This window comes from Pygoscelis adeliae, unplaced genomic scaffold (genome assembly GCF_000699105.1).
Source record: "Pygoscelis adeliae isolate BGI_AS28 unplaced genomic scaffold, ASM69910v1 Scaffold263, whole genome shotgun sequence".
NCBI lineage: Eukaryota > Metazoa > Chordata > Aves > Sphenisciformes > Spheniscidae > Pygoscelis > Pygoscelis adeliae.
In genome coordinates, this window is record NW_008824552.1 from 812,835 (window position 1) to 819,341 (window position 6,507).

The window sequence follows — 6,507 nt, forward strand, 5'->3', positions numbered from 1 at the left end:
ACCTCTGCTGTTAGAAAGCCATAAAATATACTTATATTTTCCTGACATTGTTCTGTTTAGACAGGTTTAGGTTTACTCATGAGATTTCTTCCCATACTAACAGTGATTACTGTATCAGGCTCTTTTCTTGTTATTTTGCTCCTAAAACTAGTGTTGGGATGTTGTAATGAGGAAGATGGGGTTGGAAGCAGCAAATGTAAATTTTGTAGCTCTGCAGCAGACTTCTCAGGTGATTGTGGACAAGTCACTTGGTGGATTTCTTGGATAGTGAAGTGCACGCCCTAGAAACCACTATCAACAAGAACATACCATGTGATTGCCGGAGGTTTTACCACTAACGTTACAGGGTGAATTTTAATGTAGTTGTGCAAACCTGCTGAGAGCTGTAGAAGATGTGTTTATGCACAATATACACTGTCTGAATAGAGTTCATATTTCATACAGTATTTTTAACAGTGAATTAAAACCAAATGCCAATAAAGATCCTTGGAGACCTATCCCTCCACCTGAAAGTCTTGTTCTTGTTTGTATATTTACCTTCATCTCAGCTTATTTTTCAGCTCTCAGTGCGGATAAGGTACCTATGGAGACCCCTGTTCACATATTCACTCCGTTGTGGATGTTGTCTACCTAGGCTTTAGTAAAGCCTTTGACACCATTTCCCCCAGCATACTCCTGGAGAAACTGGCTGCTCACAGCTTGAACGGGAGTACTCTTTGCTGGGTAAAAAACTGGCTGGACGGCCGGGCCCAGAGAGTTGTGGTAAATGGAGTTCAATCCAGTTGGCGGCCGGTCACGAGCGGTGTTCCCCAGGGCTCAGTTTTGGGGCCAGTTCTGTTCAATATCTTTATTAACGATCTGGACGAGGGGATCGAGTGCACCTTCAGTAAGTTTGCAGACGACACCAAGTTGGGCGGGAGTGTTAATCTGCTCCAGGGTAGGAAGGCTCTGCAGAGGGACCTGGACAGTCTGGATTGATGGGCCAAGGCCAACTGTATGAGGTTCAACAAGGCCAACTGCTGGGTCCTGCACTTTGGCCACAACAACCCCATGCAGCGCTACAGGCCTGGGGAAGAGTGGCTGGTGGGTTCCCCCGGCTCTCCAAACTTCCTGGGAAGCAGTTGAGTTTGCAAGGGCTGAAGATGCTGAAAGAAAACAGAGGTTTGGGTCACTGAGCAGATGATTCTGCTGGCTTGGAGTTGACCAGAGACCTTTCCAAGTTGTTTTACAATCATGTAAAGGCATAAGAGTGACTGTGCTGAGTCAGACCAGGTCTGTAACTGTTCCCCATCCCTCCTGGGGTGGAAGCTTAGGAAAGGAGCATAAAAAAACCACTGGAGGGTAGTGATACTGCCCCAATACCTCCTCTGTGCCTACAGAGTTGCGGCTTAGGGACTTGCCAATACACAGGGGGTACATTTGTGTTGAAGAGCCTCTGATGAATATTTCTTCCCTTAGCTATGCAATTGCCTTTGGGATCTGTATAGACGTTTGACATTAACGCCTACTGACAAGGAGGTCTATAACTGAACTCCAGACTCACGTGTAAAGAAGAGCAACGAAGCTGGTGAAGGGTTTAGAGAACAAGTCTGCTGAGGAGCGGCTGAGGGAACTGGGGTTGTTTAGCCTGCAGAAAAGGAGGCTGAGGGGAGACCTCATCGCTCTCTACAACTCCCTGAAAGGAGGTTGTAGCGAGGTGGGGTCAGTCTCTTCTCCCAAGTAACAAGCAGTGGGACAAGAGGAAAGGGCCTCAAGTTGTGCCAGGGGAGGTTTAGATTGGATATTAGGAAAAAATTCTTCCCCAAAAGGGTTGTCAAGCGCTGGAACAGGCTGCCCAGGGAAGTGGTTGAGTCACCATCCCTGCAGGTATTTAAAAGACGTGTAGATGAGGTGCTTACGTGGCACCTGGGGACATGGTTTAGTGGTGGACTTGGCAGTGTTAGGTTAACAGTTGGACTTGGTGATCTTAAAGGTCCTTTCCAACATAAATGATTCTATGATTCTGTGATTCTATGATTATTCAGTAATTTAGAGGCAGATCCCAAAAAGGTCTCAAAATACATAAACCAGCAGCAGGACAGTCAGGCAGAGGAGGAAAAAGGAGATGCAGAAGAACCCAAGGAAGGTATGGAGAAGCCACAGCGTGAATGGGTGTCAAAACAGCTGCAAGGACCTCTCTGGGAAAGTTTCATTCATGCTGAATGCAATGGCTCTCTGAGCGTTTCAGAAGGTCTGGTCCAACTCTGTGTGCTAACCCAACCTCCCCTTACATCAAGCTCTCTGTATCCTACAGCACTGTCCCCACAAGCTGACACAGCAATCCCATAGCTCTTCATCGGGCTGAGTTTTGCCTGCAAGAGCTTTACCTAAGGCCACTATTTCACATGGCTTCAGTGTGAGCGTGAAGAGCTGTAGTTCCTCTGCCTTCTCCCACCTATTCTTTTATTCAAACAATAATTTTTAATACAAATGAGGTCAGTGATGAGAGTCACACCAGGACTTTGTAGCATGACTGAAGGGGAATGCAAGGATGTGTGGCTACAGCAGTAGGAAATCCTTAGCCCAGCTTCAGCCGCGATGCCCATGGACTTGCATCCAGCTGATGACCACTGTTACACTGTATGAGTGGGAGGGTGAAGGGGGCTAAGGGTCTGCCTGTGCATAGGACCTTGCCAGACCATGTTCTCGGTTGCACAGATAGATAGAAGGGAGCATGTTGCCCTGATGTCTCCCGTGCATTCGACAAAGGGACAAATCCATTACTGGTGTGAGGACAGGCGGCTGCAGGGAAGGGAGGGCTCCTGCTGTAGTGACCGTGGAGCTGTCCCTGACCTCACCACTGAATGACATGTCTCTACAACGCCAAGGTAAATAACCAGAGCTTCAGGGAAGGCTGATGTTTTTGCATGAGGATGTCAGGACAGAGACAACATAGTTTCATGAGTTCGAAGAGGGGTAATGCTGCAAAAGAGTTACCCTCAGCCCTACTCCTGCCTTCACCTGGCTGCAGTCCCAAACCCCCAGATGCTTCTGCACCTTGATATTTTCCAATGAGAAATGTACTGTGGGGAGTGGTATTGCCCCCTCCCCACTTTAGTATTTTAGCCATGTGAAATAGTGGCCTTAGGTAAAGCTCTTGCAGGCAAAACTCAGCCCGATGAAGAGCTATGGGATTGCTGTGTCAGCTTGTGGGGACAGTGCTGTAGGATACAGAGAGCTTGATGTGAGGGGAGGTTGGGTTAGCACACAGAGTTGGACCAGACCTTCTGAAATGCTCAGAGAGCCATTGCATTCAGCATGATTTCCAGACCCTGGGTCATTGCAATCCTCTCCTCCAGCCTCTTGCAGCTGGTGGGTGAGCAGAAGCATGCAGTGCTCCTGCGCCAGCGACTGCTGAGACAGGCAGGCAGGTGAAGCTTTTCAGTGTTTGCCCCACACCAGGGTATTCCCCCAATCTTCTTGCAATGACCACAGGGGGAGGGTTCCTGAGCTGATGAAACCAGCTCCATGTTCTTTGCAGTGTAAGAAGCACTTAACACTTTTCCTCTTATGCTCATTATTTTACAGCCGTTGGTATTAAATTTCATTCACCCTCCTTTTCCTCATTCGCCAGAGTTCCTCACAATCCTCCCCAAGCCTGACTTCATGATATCTGCAGATCTCAGTCTCCCTTGATTCTCCTTCATTCCCTGACCAATGTCTCTGAGCACCTCTAAATTCTGCTAAACAGCACAGGACCCAGCAGGGGACTGCGAGGCCCACCCACAAAAGTCGTTGCACAATGAATCCTGATGACGCAATTCTCCTCTTTGCATCCTGCCTCCATATCAGTCTTGACCCATGACATTTGCCCTTCACGTTGTCATTACTTGGTGCAATACAGTCTCCTTTCCTGCATAGGACCTGTTTAGGATCTCCTGAAAGTCAAGAAAAATTTTACCAGCTGGTTCTCTTTTATTGACTGCTTCCATTGACACATTAAAATAACTTTATTCAAAGGAATTAAATCCCCCTTTTGCCACTATCTCTTCTCAACTTGGGGCTGTCCACGAGCCAAACTGGATCGTACAGACTGCAGGCACAGTTAAAGAAACTGTACAGCAGACTCTGAAAATAAATACACTCGTTTTCACAAAGCTAGATGTCTGAAACTTTTTTCACTAACATACGCAGAGAAGCTCAGGGAAAGTCAATATAGGGCCAAGGACCAAATAAGAAATATGTTATATCTACATAGCCCTGATGTCCAAATTAAAACCACAATACGATGCATGAAATTCGAGTTGGTCTTGAACAGAAGGCATTTATTAACGTTGAAGCTTTTTTGCTATTGTTGTTAGAGTTTGCCAAGTTTTAAATGTTCAGCAGTTTTCAAATGGAAAATGGTCTGGTTTTCTAACAGTTTGTTTGCCAGACACCTCAGCTGCCCGTCTGCTGGGCTATCTCAGTTACCGCTTCCAGCCTCTCACTGCAAAGCAACCCTGGAGGCAGATGTCTCAGATCCAACCTCCACATCCAATTTCCTTCTTTATTTTTTTATTCAAAAGCTGGAACTGAAGTAACATTTCAAAATATTGAAATCCTGCAGGAAACCAACTGACCTTTCTCCATACTAGTCAGAAAACTGTGGGCAGGAAGAGAAGGTAGCAAAGAGGCTTTGCATGGCTCAAGCTCCAGTCTTGAGGTCTTTGCTCACCAGGAGCAGTGCACTGTACAAAAGTCACGTAGCACAGAATTAATATCTGATGGCAGATGTACTGCAATTAACTGCTTTAGTAACCACGGCTTATTGAATATTTCTTCTGCTGTAGTACCAGAGGGCTTTAACCATGGATTGTGAGTCTGGTGATGTAGAAACTGCTTACACTCCTCTGCATGCGAGCTCTGCTCTGGTACATTATTGCTTTAAAGATCAAACCGGAGCATTGTTAATCTGAACACTTCTGATTTTAAAGGAAGTTCAGGCTTGGCTCTGAACATACATTTTGTGACTCAGGGCTGTTTGCAATAAGAAAGCATCACAGGAGCAGAGCATTCCTTGCCAACACTTGTTTTGAGCTGTCTGTGAAATTTTGGCACCGTGTCCCGAGAACACTGTGTGGAAATAAAGCTTTTGTTTAACCTACTTGTGTGGGCTCCCTGCGGAGGTGATTGTCTGCCCGGCCAAATCTGTAACTCTAGCTCCCCAAACACCGTTATCACATAGAAAGCACTGGAGGGAATAATCACAGGTTGTTATGCAAATAAGGTGCCAAAGTTTATTCATGGAGAGATGTCATTGAGGTTGCTCTGGTTGACTGCACCTGTCAGGATTGCAACGCAGTCAGGACAAGAGGGAAATATGACCTGATAACTCATGGTGGGTCCAAGCCTCAGGTCCAGTCTGCAGGGTGACCCAGCAAACGCTGTTTTTCACACTATGGAGAGGAGGGATCAGCCTGAAAACCTTCTCCTCTCTACCCCTGCTGTTGTAGCTTTGTCCTGGTGGCTGAGCATTGGGAAGGGTGCAGACTGTCCAACACTGGTGTGTGTGGAGAGGGATAGGAGACATGAGAATAATAACCTCCTGACCAGGTGAGGTTAGAAGACGAGAAGGTCTTCATTTAGGTGGGATGAACCTGCCTTGGTTGTACGTTCAGGCACTGTTGTTCACATGTGCCCAGCCAGCAGAAGATGGGCAGGTGGAAAGGAATAGAGTAAAGAACCTCCCCAGATGGGGAGTCCTCCAGCTGTGGTGGGACAGTAGGTTTAACATCCTGAGAGGTCTCCAGCAAATCATTCCCCACACCTGGAACAACAGGAGGCCAGACCCTGAGCATTGAGAGCAACCAACCTTGCATGGTGCTTCTGTGGACTCAGAAAAGAAAAAACACAAAGGGATGCTCCTCAGAAAGCAATGGTGACACTTGCATGATTAAATGACACATGCCTGGCACCCTTCCCTGGCACTGGAGTCAGATAATAAACTTCATTCCCCTCCCAAACACCCAAACTACATGGTGGGAATATTCCTGGCCCCAGACATGCCCCAGGATTGTTTGGGGTGGTGCTTGTTGGCCTAGAGACCACCGGTGGTAGCAATTTAACAGTTGAATCCAGCACCCAGGAACTGATCACTGGTTCAGGTGGAGCTACCACGAGACAGAAAGGTAGACAAGCACTGACAGTCACTGGACAATGTGCTATAAATGGTGGGTTTGGACACTATGGACACCACCTCCGTGTTGCCTAAGGCTACATGAGTCTAAAGGGACATGGTGTACTCATCCCTGTGTATGGCTTCAAAACATAATCCAAGGCAAATATGAAATCAGGATAACAATCTATAGAAGGGCTTGCAAATCTCAAGGACTCCAAGGGCTGAAGCCTGTTTTCCTAAAGGGGAAAGACTAGTTTCACTTGGAAATGCCGCGTGATGAATGAAGGTGTTTAGACAAGAAGTTTCTCTGGTTCACTTCCCACTAGACATAGACAAACCCCTTCCACGTGAACACAGCCTGAGAAGCC